At 42.0% G+C, this 25,328-nt stretch overlaps 1 protein-coding gene across 1 annotated transcript in view; it reads right to left on the reverse strand.

Annotated features, from left to right (window-relative positions):
- Nucleotides 1–25,328, reverse strand: part of LOC117879404 (chondroitin sulfate proteoglycan 4-like) — a 116,852-nt gene that overhangs the window by 945 nt on the left and 90,579 nt on the right. The window lies entirely within an intron of this gene.

Genomic DNA, 25,328 nt, shown 5'->3' on the forward strand with positions numbered 1-25,328 from the left:
AAGAACAGGAGTACTTGTGGCACCTTAGAGACTAACAAATTTATTAGAGCATAAGCTTTCGTGGACTACAGCCCACTTCTTCGGATGCATGTGGGCTGTAGTCCACGAAAGCTTATGCTCTAATAAATTTGTTAGTCTCTAAGGTGCCACAAGTACTCCTGTTCTTCTTTTTAAGGAGAATTATGTAGATTATAATTGAGTAATTAAGAGAATAACAGTAACAAAAGATACTTTTTTCCTCCAGAAGAAGCGTAACTGTGACTAAATAACTGTTTTCAGATGCCTGGAAGAAAGATAGTCAGGCTGGAAAAATCAGATAGGATACACTGATTATTTATTTATTAATGGACTTCACTTACTCTTATCTTCCCTAGTAGACATTAGTGTAGACTCTTTGGAATCCTCGTATTGATTGCTGTTGGTATTTGTTAGTTTCTACTGGTTTCCTTGGGCTTCTGTTGGAAGGCCCATAGCCTTGGGAGCTACTAGTCCAAAATTTAGTTGTCATGTGGAGCAGTCAGAGTCAATTGAACATTTTCACCTGGAATGTACACTAGGACTGACTGCAGACAGCATCTTTGGGGCAGACCCTGTATTTTCCATACATTTGAATGGACAGCCTAGACCATGACTTCTCTTCTGCCTCTGCCTCCCTTGAAGCCTGAAAAATAGGCTTGTGTTTTGAGTTGGGATAGTTATTCAGTATCTGATTATAATAAATAACTATGATCCCTTCATGCAGAAGTAATAAATGGGCCAAACTCTGTTCTTAGTTATACCACTGTAAAGATGGAGCAACTCCAGTGACAAAGAAATTGCTCCAGAATATACCAGGGTAATTAAGAGCAGAAATTTGGCTCAATAAGCTTAAACTATGGGAACAAAAATATACAAAGTATTTAATAATTTGCATTAAGACCAATCACAAAAGCTAACAATTTAATAAGATTAAAATTATTTCATTATTTTTTTCTGCATTAGTTTAATTAGCCTTCAACAGTACCAGTATTGATAACCTACAATGTTCAAGCAGGAAAAAGTTAAAAGTGAGTTGCCTTTCTCTCCATCTTGTCTCTGAGACAGGTTAACAACTTCCTGCTTCTGTCGTCATGTCAAATGCTTTACTTTGAAGTTGTTTTTAGCACAAACCCTAAAAGTTTGCCATATGAGAATTAATTAAAACCATGTGCTCATGTCATCACTAGTGTTAAATTATGGGGCAGAATGCTAGAATGATAAATAATCTATTTTTATACAGGAGGCTATGAAAATGAACGTCCTTGATTGGCAGACCAGGGACTATCTCAAACCTGGGTAACCAGGATACAATTTCATTGCCCTTGACTTCAATAGGGCCAGGATTTGGTTTTATGAGTGCCTGAAGAAAGAAAAGATACTCAGTGTGACCCAAAAGCATCCCTGTATTCACATGCTACCCACCATTGTAATAATCTTTGTACACAATATGTGAGGTGTCATTTGAAAGCCAACAACTTGCTGGTCAATAACACATGGTGAAATGTACGTAGCAGCATTATAGGTAAAGTTATGAATAGCCCCTGTATGATGTTATTAGCACATGTTTCAAAACCAGACAGCCCTGCCTAGGCAAAAGTTGTTAAACAGGCCTATCCTAAACAAAGGAATGTGTGTTTACCTCAATGTACATATAAGTAGTAAACAGGGGCATGAAAACAGCAGGAGGAGGAGATGTCAGGAAACAGAACAATTTGCATTTGAGCAAACACAAGAGGGCAAGGGAGCAGAGAAAGAGCATGGAGACCTTCGCCACAAGATTCCGTGTCATCTTCCTCGCTATTTGGATAAGCTTTTCTTTGAGGGGTAATCTTCAGAAGAATCCACTTCAAAGGTTCACTGGATTATAAAAGAAAGGGGCAGAAAACTTCAAGTTCTCTCTTTTACCTAAGAAGTCACAGGCACCAGCAGCTTTAGGCCTCTTGGAGAGATCCTGACCAGGGAAAGGGTCAGTCACCATCTTGCTGGAAGACTTGGGTGAAAGAGGACATCTTAAACAAAGCCTCGAACCAAAACTTGCTGGGTTAAATTTTAGCCTTTTAGATGCAAGTTTTCATTTTAATTTACTTATAACCATTTCTAACTTTGTTTTATACTTGAATTAATCTAAAAACCTATCTTCCTTTGTTAATAAACTTGTTTTGTTTTTAATCTAAACCAATCCAGTGCTGTGTTTTAAACTGAACTGTTTGGTAACTCTAGTTAAAGTAACAAAATGTTGAATATTGACTCCTTACAGGAGCAATGAACCTTAGGATCTGAACTGTTCAGAGAGGCTGGGCATTTCAGAACACATTTTTGGGAAAATCCAGGCTTGGGAATGTGTTGGGGTCACCCTGCAAGTAGTAACCAAGGCGGGTGGAAGCCAGAGTGGGGCTTTAGTGCTGCTGGAGTCAGGGCTGTCTAGCACACAGACACTCAGGGCGTTACCTGCATGCTGGCAGGCATGGGCAGTGCATCAACTGCCCTTGAGGGAGGCTAGCTCCACAACCCCTTCTGCCCCTTTTTCTCACCAGAACTCTAAGTCGTGTCTCCCCACCCCCTCACTGCAGCCAGAGAAGCCCCGGCCAAACCATCCCAACCCTGGGCTGCACTGGCCGGCCTGCCCCAGCCACACCAGTTGGCCTGCCCTAGCTATGCCAGCTGGCCTGACCCCCAGTCCGGCGGCTGGCCTGACCCAGGCACACTGGCCAACCTAAACCGACCCCTGGTCCGAGCCACCTCTGGCTGCCTGCTGAGCCCTAGCTCCAGGCTTCTGGCCAAGCTGAGCTGCTGCTGGCTTTGGGGTGGGGGTGGGTGCTCAGGCAAAATATGGGCAGGGCCATAGCTTGGCTTAGCCTCCCCTGTCCTTTGATACCCACCACCCATGCTCGAAGGCTGTTTGTGAGTGGCCCAGCTTGAGAGCTACAACAGCAAAGCATTGTGAGGCGACGCAACCCCCTCACTGATTCCGATTGCACTCCAGAATGAGACATTCAGTTTTCATGGATTCCAAGGCCACATTGTGATCATCTAGTCCAACCTCCTGTATAATACAGGCCACAGAACTTCCTCAAAATAATCCTCAGACCATATCTTTTTAGATAAAAACCCTATCTTGATTAAAAAAATTTCAGCAATAGAGAATCCACCACGAGCCTTGATAGATTGTTGAAATGGTTAATGAATCTCACTCGTAAGAATTTATACCTTATTTCCAGTCTGAATTTGTCTAGGTTCAACTTCCAGCCATTGGATCATATTATACCTTTATCTGCCCATTTTTAAATACTTGTTTCTCATGTAGATACTTACAGACTGTAATCAAGTCACCTCTTAACCTTCTCTTTGTTAAGATAAAGAGATATGGCATGTTTTCTAACCCTTTAGTCATTCTCATGGCTCTTCTCTGACCCCTCTCCAATTTTTCAACATCCTTCTTGAATTATGGCACCAGAAATGGACACAGTATTCTAGCAGCAGTTACACCAGTGCCAAATACAGATATAAAATAACTTCTCTACTCCTACTTGAGATTCCCCTGGTTATGCATCCAAGAATTGCAATAGCTCTTAGAGAATGAAGATGGATTTATGCCTGGGTTACCTCTCATCCCAACCAGCTTAAAATCAAACATGTCAAGGCACATGGAAAAGGCTCTGCAGCTAAAACAGTATAAAATAACTGTGCTGATGCCATAGCCAGAGATTATGAAGGAATAGCAGCGGTGACCCGAAGGCAGGAAAAGAAGGTATTAGAAGCAGTCCGCGTCCCAGGAAGGATTGAAAGGCAGGAACTGGTCATAGCTCATCAGTTCATGCATGAAGGAGTGGAAGGGACGCTGGGAAGGTTAAAGCAAGTGGCAAAATGGAAGGGAATGAGAGATGATGTGGATACATGGGTCAGGAATTGTATACAGTGTGCCAAAGATAAAGCTTGTCCTCCACACCAGCCTCAGATGCTACATCAAAGAAGGCTGGGACCCTGGCATAAAATCCAAATTAACTTCATTGATAAATTGCCAAAAAGTAAAGAAGGATTTCGATATCTACTTGTAATCACAGATTCCTTTTCAGGTTGGGTGAAAGCTTTCCCTACTAGAAACAATAGCGCCCGCACAGCCGCTAAGAAACTATTCTCTGAAGTGGTGTGCAGATATGGGACTCCTGAGATTATCGACTCAGACAAGGGAGGATCCTTTGTGGGAGACATATTTACTCTACTGCTTAAAGCATTAGGGGTTTCACACAAACTCCATGTCCCATACAGACCGCAGTCTTCAGGACAAGTATCTCCAGGCCATGGCAAAATGGCTGGAGATTTTAAAACAGAAAATTTTTTCTAGATGGAGTGTTAACGCCCTTTTACTGAGAGAAAGGGAGAATTTACACTCACAAGAAATGCACCACTTAATTAGCATTTGTGCAGCCCCAAGTATCAAACACACTATGGCAGAGACCAAGCAGGTTCTGCCAGGGTGAAAGCACTGTGCTAATTTGTTTCCAAGCTTCTATCTTTCAGGCTCTAAACCAAAACATCAGGAGAGCTGGTACCAGCTAAAAAGTTATAAAAAACCATGGTTATAGTGTCGCAACAAATTCTGTGTTCAGTGTTGCATGTTCTGTGTCTGTCTCTAGTCATAGAATCATAGAATCATAGAATATCAGAATTGGAAGGGACCTCAAGAGGTCATCTAGTCCAACCCCCTGCTCAAAGCAGGACCAATTCCCAGCTAAATCATCCCAGCCAAGGCTTTGTCAAGCCGGGCCTTAAAAACCTCCAAGGAAGGAGACTCCACCACCTCCCTAGGTAACGCATTCCAGTGTTTCACCACCCTCCTAGTGAAATAGTTTTTCCTGATATCCAACCTGGACCTCCCCCACTGCAACTTGAGACCATTGCTCCTTGTTCTGTCATCTGCCACCACTGAGAACAGCCGAGCTCCATCCTCTTTGGAACCCCCCTTCAGGTAGTTGAAGGCTGCTATCAAATCCCCCCTCATTCTTCTCTTCTGGAGACTAAACAATCCCAGTTCTCTCAGCCTCTCCTCATAAGTCATGTGCTCCAGACCCCTAATCATTTTTGTTGCCCTCCGCTGGACTCTTTCCAATTTTTCCACATCCTTCTTGTAGTGTGGGGCCCAAAACTGGACACAGTATTCCAGATGAGGCCTCACCAATGTCGAATAAAGGGGAACGATCACGTTCCTCGATCTGCTGGCAATGCCCCTACTTATACAGCCCAAAATGCCGTTAGCCTTCTTGGCAACAAGAGCACACTGTTGACTCATATCCAGCTTCTCGTCCACTGTGACCCCTAGGTCCTTTTCTGCAGAACTGCTACCTAGCCATTCGGTCCCTAGTCTGTAGCAGTGCATGGGATTCTTCCGTCCTAAGTGCAGGACTCTGCACTTGTCCTTGTTGAACCTCATCAGGTTTTTTTCTGCCCAATCCTCTAATTTGTCTAGGTCCCTCTGTATCCGATCCCTACCCTCTAGTGTATCTACCACGCCTCCTAGTTTAGTGTCATCTGCAAACTTGCTGAGAGTGCAGTCCACACCATCCTCCAGATCATTAATAAAGATATTAAACAAAACCGGCCCCAGGACCGACCCTTGGGGCACTCCACTTGAAACCGGCTGCCAACTAGACATGGAGCCATTGATCACTACCCGTTGAGCCCGACGATCTAGCCAGCTTTCTATCCACCTTACAGTCCATTCATCCAGCCCATACTTCTTTAACTTGGTGGCAAGAATACTGTGGGAGACCGTATCAAAAGCTTTGCTAAAGTCAAGAAATAACACATCCACTGCTTTCCCCTCATCCACAGAGCCAGTTATCTCATCATAGAAGGCAATTAGGTTAGTCAGGCACGACTTCCCCTTCATGAATCCATGCTGACTGTTCCTGATCACTTTCCTCTCCTCTAAATGTTTCATAATAGATTCCTTGAGGACCTGCTCCATGATTTTTCCAGGGACTGAGGTGAGGCTGACTGGCCTGTAGTTCCCCGGATCCTCCTTCTTCCCTTTTTTAAAGATGGGCACTACATTAGCCTTTTTCCAGTCATCTGGGACCTCCCCCGATCACCATGAGTTTTCAAAAATAATGGCTAATGGCTCTGCAATCTCACCCGCCAACTCTTTTAGCACCCTCGGATGCAGCGCATCCGGCCCCATGGACTTGGTGCACGTCCAGTTTTTCTAAATAGTCCTGAACCACTTCTTTCTCCACAGAGGGTTGGTCACCTTCTCCCCATGCTGTACTGCCCAGTGCAGCAATCTGGGAGCTGACCTTGTGCGTGAAGACAGAGGCAAAAAAATCATTGAGTACATTAGCTTTTTCCACATCCTCTGTCACTAGGTTGCCTCCCTCATTCAGTAAGGGGCCCACACTTTCCTTGATTTTCTTCTTGTTGCTAACATACCTGAAGAAACCCTTCTTGTTACTCTTAACATCTCTTGCTAACTGCAACTCCAAGTGTGATTTGGCCTTCCTGATTTCACTCCTGCACGCCTGAGCAATATTTTTATACTCCTCCCTGGTCATTTGTCCAATCTTCCACTTCTTATAAGCCTCTTTTTTGCATTTAAGATCAGCAAGGATTTCACTGTTTAGCCAAGCTGGTCGCCTGCCATATTTACTATTCTTTCTACACATCGGGATGGTTTGTTCCTGCAACCTCAATAAGGATTCTTTAAAATACAGCCAGCTCTCCTGGACCCCTTTGCCCTTCATGTTATTCTCCCAGGGGATCCTGCCCATCTGTTCCCTGAGGGAGTCAAAGTCTGCTTTTCTGAAGTCCAGGGTCCGTATTCTGCTGCTCTCCTTTCTTCCTTGTGTCAGGATCCTGAACTCGACCATCTCATGGTCACTGCCTCCCAGGTTCCCATCCACTTTTGCTTCCCCTACTAGTTCTTCCCTGTTTGTGAGCAGCAGGTCAAGAAAAGCTTTGCCCCTAGTTGGTTCCTCCAGCACTTGCACCAAGAAATTGTCCCCTACACTTTCCAAAAATTTCCTGGATTGCCTGTGCACCACTGTATTGCTCTCCCAGCAGATATCAGGGTGATTAAAGTCTCCCATGAGAACCAGGGCCTGTGATCTAGCAATTTCTGCTAGTTGCCAGAAGAAAGCCTCGTCCACCTCATCCCCCTGGTCTGGTGGTCTATAGCAGACTCCAACCACAACATCACCCTTGTTGCTCCCACTTCTCAACTTTATCCAGAGACTCTCAGGTTTTTCTGCAGTATCATACCGGAGCTCTGAGCAGTCATACTCCTCTCTTACGTACAATGCAACTCCCCCACCTTTTCTGCCCTGCCTGTCCTTCCTGAACAGTTTATATCCATCCATGACAGTACTCCAGTCATGTGAGTTGTCCCACCAAGTCTCTGTTATTCCAATCACATCATAGTTCCCTGACTGTGCCAGGACTTCCAGTTCTCCCTGCTTGTTTCCCAGGCTTCTTGCATTTGTGTATAGGCACTTAAGATAACTCAATGATCGTCCCTCTTTCTCAGCATGAGACAGGAGTCCTCCCCTCTTGCGCTCTCCTGCTTGTGCTTCCTCCCAGGATCCCATTTCCCCACTTACCTCAGGGCTTTGGTCTCCTTCCCCCGGTGAACCTAGTTTAAAGCCCTCCTCACTAGGTTAGCCAGCCTGCTGGCGAAGATGCTCTTCCCTCTCTTCGTTAGGTGGAGCCCGTCTCTGCCTAGCACTCCTTCTTCTTGGAACACCATCCCATGGTCGAAGAATCCAAAGCCTTCTCTCCGACACCACCTGCGTAGCCATTCGTTGACTTCCACGATTCGACGGTCTCTACCCCGGCCTTTTCCTTGCACAGGGAGGATGGACGAGAACACCACTTGCGCCTCAAACTCCTTTATCCTTCTTCCCAGAGCCACGTAGTCTGCAGTGATCCGCTCAAGGTCATTCTTGGCAGTATCATTGGTGCCCACGTGGAGAAGCAGGAAGGGGTAGCGATCCGAGGGCTTGATGAGTCTCGGCAGTCTCTCCGTCACATCGTGTATCCTAGCTCCTGGCAAACAGCAGACCTCTCGGTTTTCCCGGTCAGGGCGGCAGATAGATGACTCAGTCCCCCTGAGGAGGGAGTCCCCGACCACCACCACCCTCCTCCTCCTCTTGGGAGTGGTGGTCGTGGAACCCCCATCCCTAGGACAGTGCATCTTTTGCCTTCCAATCGGTGGAGTCTCCGTCTGCTCCCTTCCCTCAGATGGGCCATCTAGTCCACTCTCCGCATTAGCACCTGTAGAGAGAACATGGAAACGATTCCTCACCTGTATCTCCATTGCTGGTGCATGGACGCTCCTCTTTCTTCTTCTGGAGGTCACATGCTGCCAAACCTCCTCACAATCCTTCTGTCCCTGCTCCGCCTGCTCTGAATCTTCAGAACATTGTGGCTGTAGAAGCATCTCCTGACGTCTGTCCAGGAAATCTTCATTTTCCCTTATGCAACGCAGAGTCGATACTTGTTTCTCCAGCCCTCGAACCTTCTCCTCCAGTATGGAGACCAGCTTGCACTTTGTACAGACAAAGTCGCTTCTGTCCTGTGGAAGAAAGACAAACATGGCACAACCTGTGCAGGTTACAACAGCTGATCGCTCACCTTCCATATCACTGTCCTCTTAAGAGCTTCCTCAGCTGTTGCAGGAACTACTCGGAGAAACCTGCAGATGAAAGCCTCAGTGCGCTCTCCCTAGGCGAACTCCCGCTGTTAGCCTCTGCTGTTCGCCGCTCAGCTGGTTCGCTGCTGACTGCCCTTATATACCAGTCAGGCCCACTCAAGGCCCAGCTGGAACAAAGCACTCCCAATTCACACTTTTCAAACAAACAAGCAAGCAATCAAGTGGTGTCCTGTGCTAGCATTGGGTCCAAAGAAAAAGGGGATACTACACTAGACAAGACAAATGTCTTTTCTTCTACTTCCCCCATATCCATCCAACTTATCAATCACCACTTGTGTCCAAAAAACTTTGGTCCCCAGTGCATCAGGTTTATTTTTTGTTAGGTTCTCTAATAGTCATTTTGTTGTTAATTTTTGTTATTGATACATTTGTATTGTTAGTTACATTTGCTTGTACTGTTAATTCCACACTTTCCTCTATGCACTCTGTATTCTACTTCCCCAAGCCCTAAAGGGTAGTTCTTGGGCCCCCATAACCTGTAAAACCTTAGCCCATGATTGCAGGGCCCCATCTTTCAGGTCCCCAAAAACCTCTTAAAAACAACTGTTAAAAATAGGGAATTCTGCATTAAAAAGGTCCTAACCTCAGTAACTTTTATTGTTTGATGACTATTGCAGCATCAAACTTGAACCTCATTTTATTTGTCAATGTACCTAATTATTGTAATGGTTTTAGGTTTTATTGTATTCCCAATTATTATAATTAATTGTTTGCATTTCTGTTTATATTATATCTGGTGTTTGGTCAATTGTAATAATTTTAGTTATACTCACCTGCTTATAATTGTTTGGTTTGTTTACAACAGATCACCTGTGCCCTACAATGACAACTATTGTACTGTAATGATCATAGATCAAGGGGCGGAGTGTTGTAGGAGCAGCAGTGATCTGTATGCAAACGGCTATAGCTATGGGATGCACTGAAATGCAGATACTTGCCCTATCTACTTTGAAACACAAAATGCTTTGGGTAACTTTGGGTAATATTAAGGTTTTAATGCATTTGTTAAAACAAAGAAAATAATCTCTGTTTAATACTTACCAATATGACTGGATGCAGTATGTTTCTAGCACTGTAAAACCAAACTTGTTAATTAAAAAAATAATTGTAAAAATAGCACATCAACAGTCTCTGGAGGCAAAGGTATGGAAGGTTAGCCCACTCCCCATATTACACATGGGATCATTCTGGCTGCCTCGAACCTCGAGCCAGTGGGCTGGAAAGGGAGAAAAACTATTGAACACTAGAGGTTGTACCAAATGGACTCCTCAAAAGTGAATATGCCTCACCTAACCGGTTGCCCCAGAGCCTTGTAGTAAAGATGTTTCATTGAAATCATGTATGTGGGATAAATTGAATAATGACACCAAAGTATTGTACAATAAACAATGTGTCTGTATCCACTCATGGGAGAAAGTATTTTGGGAGGATGGAAGTGTTAGCAACCCCCCCAGTAGATAAATGTAAATAATTCTTTGAATGGTCCCCGACTACCACTGGCATCCTATCAGTAATGCTACACCCCTTGATAGTAGTCTTAATATTAAATTGTATTTGTATAATTGGTATGTATGGCATGTGTTTTCAGATAAACAGAATGTATGCTAAATTGGAATCACAAACACATGTTGCCTCACAGTACCTTCTCTCAAACAGGTTAAAAAAAAGTGACACTAACTATTATATAAATATCGTAGTGTCAAAAGGGGGATTATGTAGGGATATTAAAGAAGGAACTAACAGTGATTCCCCCAAGAGACAGTGACCCCCTCATAATTTGGCCCTCACACTTTAAAATCCAACAGTTTCACCAAGTACAAAAATCTCTTGGGTCTTCTGTTAAAACTTGTAAGCTACTGTCTGTAGAAACCATTGATTATATCTATCCTGTGACTACTATGTAAAACTTACAAACAAGTTAACTGACTTTGTTCTTGAAGTAATTGATACAATGTAAACAAACACTATAAGCTGTTAAGTGACTTTCACTTCATTCAATGGCTCCTAGGACAGACCCCCACCCTCTGTGATTAAAGGGCCGGGAGTCTCAAATGAATTAGCACACACTCTAAAAGTGGTGAAGACAGTAAATTAAAATATGGTTAAGGGATGGAATGTATGCTGATAAATACTTGATATACATGGATGGTTAGGGAGGTGCCAGCCTAGAAAAGGAGTATCCATCGGCCGAAGAATGTGTCAAGTGGATGACCAGAAACCCCCGGAGGGTAAACTGGGACCCACCCCATCACCTGAAAGGATGAGTATCAGGGGGTAGCCGTGTTAGTCTGTATCTACAAAAACAACAAAGAGTCTGGTGGCACCTTAAAGACTAACAGATTCTGTTAGTCTTTAAGGTGCCACCAGACTCTTTGTTGTTTCTGAAAGGATGAGAAACACAAACTTTGAACAGTGTGGAGCCACCAGAAATGTGCCACTTTGGACAGGAATGTGCCATCTGCTGATTGAGTCAGCAACAGCAGGATGAAACAGCTCCCATAAAATAACATAGAAACTAATTCCTATAAGAATGGACTCTAAAGACTGATGACTTTGAGTCTCTGGTTCTGCTGCCAGCCTCCAGGAGCATCAGGTGCACCTGACACAGACTCGGCTCCATCCTCATGACCAAGATACCTGGCCAGTAACTTGGCATAAGCAACTTCTAGGCTGGTAACTATAACACCTATACAAAACTTAAATAAATAATTGTGTAAATCTCTCTCTCTCTCTCTCTCTCTCTCTCTATATATATATATATATATGTATGTGTGTATATATAAAAAATAAGTAGTCAAACAACGTTGTTTACTTTTATCTTTTGCTTTATCAGTATATTTACAATAAATGTGGCATCTTTGCCTTATCCCTCTTAATAAGATCCTGCTGGTTTTTATTCTGTTGGTATAACATTTTGGCTACAGCAGCACACCGGGAGTTCATGTTCCTCTTAGTATTCACCATGACCACCAAATCTTTGTCCGAGTCACTGCTTCCCAGGATAGAGTTACTCCATCCTGTAAGGATGGCCTACATTGTTTGTTCCTAGATGTATACATTTACATTTAGCCGTATTAAAATTAAGATTATTTGCTTGCTCCCAGTTTATCAAGTGATCCAGATCGCTCTGAATCAGTGACCTGTCTACTTCATTATTTGCCACTCTCCCAAGTTTTGTGTTATCTGCCAACTTTATCAGTGATTATTTTATCTTTTCTTTCAGGTCATTGATAAAAGAGTTAAATAGCATAGGGCCAAGAATCAATCCCTGAAGAACCCCACTGGAAACACCCCCACTTGATGACAATTCTCCTTTTACAACTACATTTTGAGACCTATCCGCCCGTTTTTAATCCGTGTTATGTGTGCCATGTTATCGTTATGTTATTCTAGTTATAGAAGCAAATTGTTCTGCGGTACTAAGTCAAATGCCTTAGAGAAATCTAAATATATTACAGGATCTATTTTCCATAAACCCATGTTGATTGTCATGAATTACATAATCTTCCTTTAGTTCTTTATTAATGGAGTCCCGTATCAGCTGTTCCATTATCTTACCCAGGATAGATGTCAGTTTTAACTATTTGTTTAATGTAAAATATTAATAACTAAATTACTATAATTCATATTTATCATTTCTTTAACTGCTCCTTTGAATATCTAAGTGCAGTTTACAAACATTATGGAAGTTTACAGATAATTTGCATACAGAAAAAGGGCCTCCTCTTTATAAAGCTTAAATTATCCAGTCGGGGAACTGAAACAATACCATGTGATTTTGGTGACCAATCATGCATCATAAATAATGAATACCGATATTGACAAGCCTAAACCAGAGGCTAACATTTCTCCACACAATTTTTTTGTTGAACAATTGCGAGTGATGAACAAATAGTAGAATCACATCTTATTTGTGGGTAGTTTGTCAACATAAGAATGGGCAATCTGCATAAGGTAAATCTTTCAGAATGAATAATATAATTCAACCAACTCTACTAATGGCCTGATGCTTTCAACATAATATGTAAGTATCTTTGCAGTTGTGAAATATTTGTATCAGTGAATGTATTTCCTATTCAAGACTGTTGCAAGTGATATCATCACCCCTTCTATTATTACACTACAATGGCTGCACTGCACAGCTGGCTGGCTGCCACATACCCCTGCAGAAGAGCTCTGTGTAAGCTTGTCTCTCTCATCAACAGAAGTTGGTCCAATGAAAGATATTACTGTAACTCCCCCACCTTGTTTCTCACACACCTCTCTTCACTGACTACCCTAATTCTTTCTCTGCTGTTTAGCACAACAATAAAGACTCTTTACAAAGGTTTGCAACCACTTTGGGGCTCTGCATGTGATAAAATGACATCAGAAAGGGGAACAAGAGGCACTCAAAATCCTCTGCTCACCTCTCACTTTTCTTTTCTAATCAAAATTATCTAATGTGTGTAAAGGAAATGCAAATAACCCTCTTATACCTGGTGTACATATGTTGGAAGAGACATGCCCAACTTTTGTAAATGAGTCTGGCCTTAGTTCATTTTAAAGGAAAATGTTATGTGGCCATTCAGCATTCTCAATAGAAAAAGCAAATCGTTTCTTGAAATGCTAAGAGCATTACTTTTGATTCTGCTCTTATTATAACAAACATTCCCGTGATGATGTGACACATCTATTGATGTTAACATTGTAAGGTATGCTCATTTGCATGTCAAGTACCCAGTTAATTACAGTAAACATTACATCTATGACAGGTTTCAGAGTAGCAACCATGTTAGTCTGTATCTGCAAAAAGAACAGGAGTATTTGTGGTGCCTTAGAGACTAACAAATTTATTTGAGCATAAGCTTTCGTGGGCTACAGCCCACTTCATTGGATGCATAGAATGGAACACCCAGAAAGAAGATATTTATACATATAGGTGGGCTACTCCCACCTTTTCATGTTTTCTGTATGTATAAATATCTTCTTTCTGGGTGTTCCATTCTATGCATCCGATGAAGTGGGCTGTAGCCCACGAAAGCTTATGCTCAAATAAATTTGTTAGTCTCTAAGGTGCCACAAATACTCCTGTTCTTATTACATCTATGGTAGAACTTGAAAGAATTTACACAACAAAGTAACAAAAAGTAGGGGATTGCAATGTCATACTGCAGCTGATTCATTCAGTTGGGTTGCTTGTTTCCCTTGGACTATGGCAGTCCATCATTTAGATTTCGTACTGCAGTAAAGTTATAGGAGTACAGACTTTTGTGAAACACTTGTTCATCTCTAGTCTATTTTATAAGATAATTTTGGCTAATGTCAATAATGGGAGGATCTCAGATTCTTCTGGACTATGAAGATTCAAGCTATTTAAAAAAAGCACTAGCACTAGTCTTGAGCTTTCATCAGTTGCTACCATCCAGTTTCTTCCTTTGTCGTGACTTACAAAAAAGTTTTAATTCCATGGTCAACATCCTTGTTGCTACTATGTTCTTCTAATGAGAATAATCTTCTTTCATTGTCCTTTAAATACTGTACTTTTGGCACTAGTAATATGCAAATGCTCAGCTGTGGATTATTACACTTCTCTTTTTGTTGGCAGTTTTCCGAGAAATGGATTCTATATATGGCCTTTGTTGCTACAGCCGTTTCCAATTTTTCTTTTCATGCATAGCAATTTGGGGAAGGCTGCCATACTCCTGTATGTGAAAGTAATCATGCCAGGCTTTTGTTTCAGCAAGAGACCCTGCCTGTGTCTCCTTTTTATTGCTTTGGATGATGAATCCTTGCATTTGCTTGCCAACTGCTGCTGCAGCATTTTCATCAGTTATATAGATCTGTTGGTGGTGCTGTGCACAAGTAGTAAATTGAGAGGGAGCTAATGCCCCTCAAACATAAGGGGCTCATTCTCCCATCAGTATAAGGGCTTGCCTACACATGGAGTTATCCCTAATTAACTATCCCTGTTTTTCTCCATGCATTGACACTCTTACTCCAAACCCTGGGGTTAAACTAAAGCAGGAACAAAGAGCTGTTATTTCAGAATAAGAATATCCACACATGGAATTAATCAGGGATAACTCCATGTGTAGTCCGGCCCTTATACTGATGTCCCATTCTTAAGGTTGGTGAGCCCAGCACAATCATCTTGGGTACTGGATGTTTCATAGAATCCTAGAATCATAGGACTGGAAGGGACCTCGAGAGGTCTTCTACTCCAGTCCCCTGCAGCTTCATGCTGCAATCTAGCCCTGTCAGTTTTATCCTTACAGAGAGGGCAAAGGGTAATTAAAGACCTTTTAGAATTCTTACCAATGTTGGTAATAGTGATATTTAGCATTGATGTGTTGTTGTTGTTGTTGTTGTTATTATTTATATCTTCAGATTTTATGAACATTAACTCATTAATCATCAGAACATTTCTATTACCACTTCTACACTTACCTCCGGGTTCGGCGGCAGGCAATCGATGTTCTGGGATCGATTCCGGAAGTGCTTGCCGTCGACGCCGGTACTCCAGCTCGGCGAGAGGAGTAGGCGGCATCGACGGGGGAGCCTCCCTGCCGTGTCTGGACCCGCGGTAAGTTCGGACTAAGGTACTTCGAATTCAGCTACGTTATTAACGTAGCTGAATTTGCGTACCTTAGTCCGAAGTGGGGGGTTAGTGTGGACCAGGCCTATGAAGCAGGTAATAAATAAGTGGCCACAAAGGGCTTCAGCATTGTTATAATTATGTCACTCAATTATGTATAATTATGTCACAAGCATATATTCCATGTCTGGGTGAGACTTCTATGTCTCTGCTTTAATTTCTGTATCCGATTGTCAAGCAGACAGTATTTTGTTTCTTTCCCTCTATCTTTTAGCTGAGTTTATATAAAATGTCACTGAGGGTTTGGAGATTTTTTTTTTTTTTTTTTTAAGTGAGTGAGATCAAGATCCCATCTCATCTGACTCAAAATTCCTCTGGGAACCTCATGCTTAAATGTTACTCTTTCTCTATTGTCACATTTTTGGACTGAGCAAAAGGCTCAAGGCCAAGTTCAACTCTCAGTGACAACAATGTAAATCTTGACTAACTTCACCAAAGTGTGGATTTATACTGTTGTAAATGAGATCAGAATTTGGCCTGGAAGCTTTGTGGTTAATGCCTGAAGTGGGAAGCTTCTTAACTTCAGGTTTGTTTAAGTAGCTACCCCAGAATTCTTTTCAGAAGGGCAGAAAAATCCAGTTCAAACATACTTGCTATTTATCTTTTAAATCACCAAATCTCCATTAAATTCTTGGAATGCATAGGGGCAACTTTTTTCCCCAGAAAGTGGAGGCAGTAACCTGGGGGACAGCCATTTTAGACTTGATTCTGACAAACAGAGAGGAATTGGTAATGAATCTGAAGGCAAGAGGCAATTTGGGTGACAGTGATCATGAAATGATAGATTTTCTGATTCTAAGGAAAGTAAAGAGTGAGAGCAACAGAATAAGGATAATGGACTCCAAAAAAGAAGACTTTAACAAAGTCAGATTATCTTCCCATGGGACTTTACCTACCAGTTCTCTAAGGGAAAAAGGAGTTCAGGAAAGCTGGCAGTTCCTCAGGGAGACAATAATAGAGGCACAACTGCAAAATATTCTGATTCAAAGGAAGAATAGTAAGAGGGCAAAATGGCTCCATCAGGGGCTCTTTAATGACCTGAAAATCAGAAAGAATCCTCCAAAAAGTGGAAACATGGTCAGATTGATAAGGAAGAGTACAAAAGAGCAGCACAAATATGTTGGGACAAAATCAGAAAGGTTAAGGCATAAAATAAGTTACACCTGGCTAGAGACATAAAAGGCAATAAGAAGAGGTTCTTTAAATACATTAGGAGCAAGAGAAAGATGAAGGAAAGTGTAGGTCCTCTACTTAGTGGGGAAGGAGAACTAATAACTGATGACATCAAGAAGGCTATTTGGTCTCAGTCTTCTCTAAAAGGGTTATTGATGATCATACGCAACACAATATTGACAATCAAGGGGAAGGAATGCTAGCCAAAATAGGGAAAGAACAGGTTAAAAAATATTTAGATAAGTTAGATGCATTCAAGTCAGCAGGGCCTGATGACATTCATCCAAGGGTACCTAAGGATCTATGTGAAGCAATCTTGGAGCTATTGGCAGTTATCTTTGAGAACTCCTGGAGGATGGGAGAGGTGCCAGAAGACTGGAGAAGGGCAAACATAGTACCTATCTTTAAAAACAGGAACAAGGAAGAATCAAGGAATTATAAGACCATTTCAATACCTGGAAAGAGACTGGAGCAAATTATTAAACAATTAATTTGTAAGCACCTGGAGGATAATAGGGTTATAAGGAATAGTCAGCATGGATTTTTCAAATACAAATCATACCAAACCTAACTTAATTTCCTTCTTTAATAGGATTACTGACCTAGTGGATATGGGGGAAGCAGTAGACATGATATACTTTGACTTGAATAATGGACAGTATGCTGATAAAAATTGCAGATGACACCAAGCTGGGAGGGGTTGCAAGCACTTTGGAGGACAGGTTTAATATTCAAAATGACCTTAAAAAATTGGAGAATTGGTCTGAATTCAACAAGATGAAATTCAATAAAGTGCAAAGTACTTTACTTAAGAAGGACAAATCAAATACACAGCTATAAAATTTATTTGGGGATAAGCTATTGTGGGCTAAAACCCACTTCATCAGATGCATGGAGTGTAACATACAGTAGGGAGGTATAAATATATAGTATATGAAAAGATGGGAGTTGCCTTACCAAGTGGGGGCTCAGTGCTAATGAGCCAATTCAATTAAGGTGGAAGTGGGCTATTCTCAACAGTTGACAAGAAGGGGTGGAAATCACTTTTGTAGTGCTAATGAAGCCAATGTAAACAAGGTGGCCCACTTCAAACAGTTGACAAGAAGGTGTGAGTATCAGCAGGGGGAAATTAGTTTTTCCCATCCACTCCCAGTCTTTATTCAGGCCTAATTTGATGGTGTCCAGTTTGCAAATTAATTCCACGAGCTGCTCAGGCTGTCTTTGTTATTATGTCTCACTTTGTGTAAAAGGAGGTTACCACATTCAATCGATAGTCCTATTGATTTTGGGAGGAAGTGCAAAAAATAATTAGGGTTAATGCTTTCAAAGAAGGCAGAGCCGGGATTTGAAGTTCTTTCTCCTCAAAACTCGCATCTCCCCAGCACACACTTCTCTCACACACTTAGCCCTCGTGCAGTCTCCATCACTTTCCACATATCACACTACATTGCTTTCTTCCTGAACACCTGTCAGGCCACTGGACCCGCATGAACACGTATGGGCCCATCTGCCCACCACCCACAGAGCTTCTGCTTCCTCATACACCCAATTTCTGTTCTCCAGAGAACCTGAGGGAGTTCCTGCACCTATGCCAGCTTCTACTCTATGCACTCCTCACCCGGCTTCTGCTCACTCTCCCCTGCTTAACCACTTAACCTCCCTGCTTCATCTGCTCCTGGGCCTGATGAATGAGCTGCTCAGGCTGCCTTTGTGCAGGGCAGCAGGAGCTGTCTCCATTCTCCTGCAAGGCTGGAGAAGGTGACTAGAGGAGGAAGCAGCATCAACTGTTGCAGTTGTAGATCCTGGTGAGTGGGTACCTGCTGCCTCTGTAATCTCTTCAGTCATGTGACTGATCCTGGGGGTGCCATGAGCAGCTGCACCATTTGCACAGCCCAGGACTTGCTCTGGGTTAGACAGCAGTTAATGTGATCCCAGACTGCCACAACATCCAGGAGTATCAGTGTGTGTTTAGGGTGGAGCAGAAGTTAGTGAAGCCGGTGACGGGAAAGGAGATTCAGTCTTAATATTACACGTTTTATATGTGTAACAATTGCCTCAATGACATTTTCTTGTCATGATGGGTGCTGGCAACAACATTTAAACTGCAGTAAAGACAAAAGCATGCAGAGGAATGCAACAAATGTGCTGACGGATGCTATGTGTGACAGAGTCAGCACAAAGTGCACAGTGTATCGCATGTTTCAGGAGGGTGGAACTTTGTGCCATGGGCAACACAATGGAATGAGCTGAATGTGTAGATATTGTTTTCATTGTCATGGTTTGTAGATAATGAGGATAACTCTCAATCCTGTTTCTTTTGTGAAACCTTACAAACAGGAAGTATCCTGACTGACACTAGTGGCTCCACTCCTATTGCTGAACCTAAGATGGTATTTTGCATTTCCTATTCTCTCAGCATATAGGATTCCAATCCAGAATCTGTTCAGATGTTTTTCACAAAACCCATTAGACCATTTCCTATATTTACAGATATTTTGGATAAATATTGAAACTCACCTGTTTCAGATGGTTTCATTTTCTCCTGTTATGGTTCAATCTCCAGATTCTAAAAAATGAAAATGTATTCACCCTTTTATCATAATATGTGAGCACTTGAGGGCCCTTTGTATTATTATGCAAGCCTGAGTTAACATCTGAGCTTCTTTCAGAACTCTCTTTACTATTGCAGTTGTATTCTGACACTCAGGAGTGCAGTGCAAATGGTTATGAATAGGGCCAGTGTTTTCCGGCAATGAAAACAGAGTAATTTCAGATTTTCAAAGCTGTATATATCAGAATGTTCAGATATGCATTATTGCAATACAATATTATTGTATTATATACTCAGGGCTAAAGCCAGCTGTGTGTGAGGTGGGGGGACAGATGTTAGGCACTGAGGGCTGGAGCCAGCTGTGCAGGAGAGGTGGGGGACAGGCACTGCTAGGCACTGAGAGCCTACAGCCAGCTGTGTGCTGGGGAGAGGGGGCAGGAGCCAGCTGTGTACATAGGAGGTGAGTGGGGGAGAGGTGCTTGGGATGCTGCCAAGAGCAGGTATGAGCACTGTCCGCTCTGTAGCATGGCAAGGGAGGCCAGCGCCCCAATGCCAAGTGCCCTGCCTGCCCAAGGGAAGAGCCGTGGCAGTTTTGCTGAGCCCAGGCCTCTGTGAGGAAGGGAGAAGTTGGCAGCGAGGCTCAACAGCAGCCAGCCCCCAGCCTATGCCGTGGGGATGAGTCAGGTGGCTCTGGGCAGAAATCTGGGAGGGCGGAACCCTGTTTGCCCCACCCCCCTCTGATCAGCGATTCCGGAAATGAAAAAAATGCGACAATTTCCGAAAAACACTGGCCCTAGTTATGAAGGAGGCTAAGAGAAGCCTGGGAAGAAGTGGGACAATTTCAGAAAACGGACTCTCTTGGAAATGCATAGTCCCAAACCTGCTCACATGCAATGGGACAGACAGAGGTACGGTGTAATTGTCACTTGTGAAAAATTTAATTGCAGCTAGCAAAGGTGTCATAGCCTCAGTGCATTATCAGCCAATGCGGTTGTGCTTAGTTGGGGACAAATTATTGGAATTAGCACTTTTCTGTTCGTGAAGTTTCAGGTAAATTCTGTTGAGTTAATCTTTTATCTTAAGAAATGTGGGCATCCATGTTTAACATAGAAGGGTCCCAGTCTTCCTTTTCTCCAGATAGTTAATACCTAGGGGTGTATGTTTAGCACAATATATAATAGACCAATTAAGTCCCAGTTCACTGTGTTGAAAATGTTCTCCCTCAATGCCATAGACCAGATCTTCAGGTGGTGTAAGTCAACAGAGCTCCACTGAAGTGGTTGCACCTATGTATTGATTCCTGGATCTTCCCTTAGATCCTATCTAAATTATGGGTGTTACCTTAGATTCGTTGTGATCCACAAGTATCTCTCCTGTTCCCAAAAAATGTTAAAGTTTATCCAAATAAAACATCGCTTTTTCACATGCATCTTACACAGAAATTGTTTCTGTCTGGCCTTAAAGTTTAATCACTTCTGACATGAGCTTTATTTCATAAACCATCTCTTATTTCTCCTCTGAGAAATCTGTTAGCTTTGGACATCTGTCCCCTGTTCACCACTGGGAACACAGAGAGAAATGTCAATGAATTTTTCAGCAGTCTCTGCATTGCAACTCCTGCCATCTGCGTCCCCTCCCCACCTAATTTATTATGTCAGTAAGCAGTTCTGTACCATATCCCAAATTTAGGGTTAAGTCATACCCTGGCTAGCACACCAGTGACACAGCCTGTGCATTTTCTGCCACAGGGATCTTGCTGGTCAGGATAGCATTCCACAGGGAGCACCTTGCTGTGCCTAACACTTTGCTGCTCCTCTGAGAGGTCAGAATATGAACATCCCACCTCCACTCACTAGCACTTCTGTTGATAGCAACATTTGTGGGAAGGAGGCCAGATCCGAATCCTCAGATGGGGAAATAAGCCAGACCCATCTACTAGTACACATTTGTTTGCAAGGGGTGAGATGTACCCTACATCCTCTTCAGGACATAGCCCATTACTGTTGAATTTATTCTAATTACAGAAGGAATTGTGTGTTCCAGGGCTTGTCCAATTACTTATAACAGCTCACTGTTACTAGCTCTGCTCATAAACTTTTTTATTTCCTTCATTATCTCTTATTTCTCATGGGAGAAATAAGTGTCCCTTGGGTGACAGCATTTAGATGTAATAGTGATAAATTCTCTATAAAACCTAAGACATACAAGGTGAATGTGATAGAAAAAGCGAGTCCCTAACCATTTGCAGTGATTAAAGATTCCATGGCACTTTTCACAAGAATCAGAATGTTTATTCCAGTTTTCTGGCCAAATGCTAAGCTGGTAAATTGTATTCTGCCAACTGTATTTTCATGTGGCTTCATATGCATGCAGTATTTTTTCCTCCATTTCCAGTCCTCTCGGAAAATGCATTTATAACAGTTGCTTGGCCGCATCCCAGAGATGGTTGAATGGAGGTGGTTTGTGTAAAGTGATCATCCTTCTATAAGTGTAATCTGTGATTGTATAAAGCATCCTGATGTATGCAAAATTGACTACATGAATCAATTTTAAAAAACCTTAATTTCTATTATATTACCATTAGAGTCAGTATGCTAATAGACTTCTATTGTAAGAGACACAATACACAATGATCCACCAGGGAGATAAGTGTCTCCCACCTCCTGTCTGGAGAAGTTTGTCGCAAGACGCACTACCTTTGAGTAACCAGCCTTTAACTACAAGGCCTAGAGAACAATTTTCAGCATGGCTCCTCATATTTACTCTGCACACATTTCATAGTGATTATGATGACCAGTCTGACACATGCTTTCAGTTTGGTGACCCGAGGGGATCCCTGTGCCCCTAAGTAACCCTGTGCCATATGCCAATTGGCATCAAGAGGTCCTTGGATCACAATAACTCCTGTTGAGTTTAATGAGTATATATCTGAGGCAAGGATTTGGTCCATAGCCTAGACAAAAGTCAAAGAGAATCAGCAAAAATACGCAAGGGATATAAAGTAACAAAAGAAATGTACATGTGTGACGGGTTAGATCACAGAACCCCCCTTGGGTGCTGCCAACTGATGTGCCAAGACTACCTCTGCCCCTGCTTTTCCTGCCAGCTTGGGACCCCAGCACCCTGTCTTGCTGAGCCAGACACACCCCTCTGTTCCAACACAGACCCAGGGTCTGAATTACTTGCCCCAAAGCTGCAGACTTAACTAAAAGCAGCTTACAGAAGTGTTCTTGTCTTTAACACTGAGATGCTTAACTTCCAATGGGGTCTAAACCCAAATAAATTAGTTTTACCCTGTATAAAGCTTATAAACTCATGAATTGTTCGCCGTCTATAACACTGATAGAGAGAGATGCACAGCTGTTTGCGCCCTCCCCCCCCAGGTATTAATACATACTCTGGATTAATTAATAAGTAAAAAGTTATTTTATTAAATATAGAAAGTAAGATTTAAGTGGTTCCAAGTAGTAACAGACAAAACAAAGTGAATTACCAAGTAAAATAAAATAAAACGCACATCTAAGTCTAATACAGTAATACAATTGAGTACAGATAAAATCACACCCTGAGAGATGTTTTAATAACTTTCTTTCACAGACTGGACACCTTCCTAGTCTGGGCACAGTCCTTTCCCCTGGTACAGCTCTGGTACAGCTCAGGTGGTAGTTAGGGGATTGCTCATGATGGCTGCTCCCCTTCGTTCTGTTCCACCCATTTATATATTTTTTGCATAAGGCAGGAATTCTTTGTCCCTCTCTGGGTTCCCACCCCTTCCTTCTCAATGGAAAGACACCAGGTTAAAGATGGATTTCAGTTCAGGTGACATGATCACATGTCACTGTAAAACTTCATTACCCACTTGCCAGCACACACGTATACAGGGAGACTTACAGGTAAAACAGAGCCATCTGCAGTCAATTGTCCTGGTTAATGGGAGTCATTAAGATTTTAAACCACCATTAATGGCCTACACTTTGCAGAATTACAATAGGCCCTCAGAGTTATATTTCATATTTTTAGTTTTAGATGCAGGAGTGGTACATTTATATAAATAGGATGATCACACTCAGTAGATTATAAGCTTTGTAATGATACCTTACAAGAGAAGCATGAAGCATATTCCAGTTACATTAGCATATTTTCATAAAATCATGTAGAGTGGAACGTCACAACATGTATGCAGATTCTTCTAGTAAAATAATATAAATGTCTCTGTATGATGGTAATATGAAGAGGTGTGAGGTATATAGAATCATAGAATATCAGGGTTGGAAGGGACCACAGGACATCATCTAGTCCAACCCCCTGCTCAAAGCAGGACCAATTCCCAACTAAATCATCCCAGCCAGGGCTTCGTCAAGCCTGACCTTAAAAACCTCTAAGGAAGGAGATTCTACCACCTCCCTAGGTAAACCATTCCATATACATAACAATTTGACAGATTTGGATTTATAGAAAAAATATGTTTCCAGCATTACCTGCATGTTTTTGTTTACTGATACCTTCAAAATTTCTCTTCAGTTACCATTTTTTCATTGCTTTCTGGGGTTTGCCTTTTTCCCCAATGTTTATGTCATAAGAACATTCCTCCTGTTTTCTCTCCAGGCATTATCTGTTTCACTGCTTCAGATTATTTCCTCCCTGTTTACCCAGCTGGTTATTTTAGCTGCTGCTTCTTTCCATTCTGCTGGTTTTTTTTTTTTCTATAGACCTCCTACACATCTTCCTCTGCCCTTCCTCCACAATTTTGTCTGTTCTCTAACATGAACATTGTTGCTCTGAGCCTAGATCCAATAAGATTTCTGAGAAAACTACCCTGAAGTCTAGTACTGCCTAATTCTTCATACCTTATGACATGAGTTTCAATGTCATCCAAGACCACTGGCAAACGCGTGCCTGGCGCTTGTGCCCTATGAAGGGATGTCTCCCATGCTGGCAGCAAACCATACAAGACTTGTAGACATAACTGTGCAAACATTATTCTCTCCACTTTTATACATAACCCACTGCCTATGATCTGCTGTTTTTTTTTCTCTATACATTCTTCTCCCTCACTTATAATTACTAAGCATCATCCGTGTAAATCAGGAGCAACTCCAATGAAGTAAATTGAGAAAAATAAGTGTAAGTGAAACAGAATCAGAACCCTATGGATGTTTTTCTGAACATTCGCATTCTCCTAATTGATATGCCACTTGACAAGTTAGATCTCCCCAAGTTAAAATCCTGCACATTTTAACAGGAAACGATGACTTCTCTATATCTTTGTTGTAAACATGTTATAGAATTTAACAAAGAATTTTATCCCTGCAATATAATTTTGTGGGATCTACAAAAAAGGAGACAATTCTCTTTCAATTCTATAGGTTTTACAATAATTTCTATAGAACCCTATCATTTTCCTTCCTTCTAAACTATACAAGATCCTGCCATAGATGTACAGTCAAGAAAGTTGTTTTCCTTTAAAAACAAAAACAAACAAGCAAAAAATTTAATTTTAAGAGACAGGGCCTGAGCAAAAACCCATTGCAGTCAATGGAAAGACTCCCATGAGCACAAGTGCAGAAACAACAGACAATTGCGAGCAAATAAAAATCACCCTTAAAAAAGCCAATGCCTATAAAGTGCAACCTGGCTATAAGTATCAGTGTCCTAGCTTTAAAATGTGATACTGTTATTACATCCACAGCTTAGTGTCTAACTTCTTCTGCAGCTATTATATACTGTGCTTCTGTATTCACAATAATACCTAAAATGCAGCTGCATCTCAGTCGGTCCAAAGACATGATATTGGGCTCAAAGGAGCCTCAGACCACCTTGTATGCCAATAGGATTCTTCGCTTCTTTCAAAAAGAAAATTAAACTAAACAAGCTGTGTTCAAATAGCCATAAGGCTCAGCTATAAACACACCAAAGCAAGAAAAGTCTGAGTGGAAATGCCCTCTTTAATCCACTGTGTTTTGACTGGGTATTGTCAGCTAGTCATTTATCTTACAAATCAAGACACAACAGTAGGAATTAAGGAATTGGATGACTTAGGGGCCTGGTAATGGAGCCTGGCCCATGTTGGCAATGACAGTGAATGAAAGTTGATGCTTGTGTGGTTTCCTATATGTAATGAGTTTTGTGGTCTCACTCCAATTCCCAAAGGACAGGCATTCACATTACAAAACCCACCCACATCATTGTCTCCTTTAGACTCCACAGAGAGGCTGAGGACTGAACGGCTCATAGACAGCAGACTA

This window comes from Trachemys scripta, chromosome 6 (assembly GCF_013100865.1).
Source record: "Trachemys scripta elegans isolate TJP31775 chromosome 6, CAS_Tse_1.0, whole genome shotgun sequence".
In the NCBI taxonomy this organism is placed as follows: Eukaryota; Metazoa; Chordata; order Testudines; family Emydidae; genus Trachemys; species Trachemys scripta.